This window comes from Poecilia formosa, unplaced genomic scaffold, assembly GCF_000485575.1.
Source record: "Poecilia formosa unplaced genomic scaffold, Poecilia_formosa-5.1.2 Scaffold1525, whole genome shotgun sequence".
Taxonomy (NCBI): Eukaryota; Metazoa; Chordata; class Actinopteri; order Cyprinodontiformes; family Poeciliidae; genus Poecilia; species Poecilia formosa.
The window spans coordinates 1-912 of NW_006801464.1; positions in this window are offsets into that span (position 1 = coordinate 1).

Here is a 912-nt window from a genome sequence, read left to right on the forward strand (position 1 = left end):
ATTGTGAGGAATTATGATGAGAAACTGAATTAATTTGAATACATCACAAAATCCAGCGTGTAACCTGTTTGCAGCCAGATGCTGCAAACAGAAAGCATCTCATCTGCTGTCATCTGTTGGGGCAGCAACAGCAGAACCAGGGATCTAAAAAGGCTCAACAGCCTGATAAAGAAGTCTGGTTCTGTTCTGGTTCTGTTCTGGTTGTGTTCTGGGGACAATTGTGGATCCTCTGGAGGGTATTATGCAAAAAAGCATTTTTCATAAAATCAAGAAAATTTTGGACAACCCTGACCATCCTTTCCATAAGAAAGGAAGGCAGAGGCTTCTTCAGATTCATTGTAATACAGACTGCTGCACAAGATCCTTCTTGGCAACTGCTATCATTATCTTCAATAACTCTTTGAAGAATCTAAAGTTTCCTCTGGGAAATTAAATGTTCTGTGAAGCAGGCTAGCTTCACAGAATAAATCGCCATGATAACTTATGTTTTACCGCCTTTGTGAAACCAAATTGAGACTAAATTAAGCCAGGAAATCCCAGCTTAATCCACCATTATGTGAAACAGCCCTCTGTTCCCTACTGGTATTTTTTGTTTGTTTTCAAAGGTCACGTCATTTATAATAGACGAGAATAGAATAGAATGTTGTTCTTCCTTTTTCACTGATTTGTTTTTATTGTTACTGTAATCCATTAAAGTTGTAAACCAACATCTGTCCAGATTGTTGTTTGTCATTGATCAATTGTTCCCCTATCACCCCCTCTCCTTGGGCCTAGCAGAGGTTTTCGTATTTAAATGAAGTTGCTGAGAGTCATGCAAATGCAAATCAACTGTTGAGAACCAGCCTTTTGACTCTCATTCCTGTTGTAGCTAACCCATTTTACCTTCTGTTCACCTGTTTACTAGACCCAGGA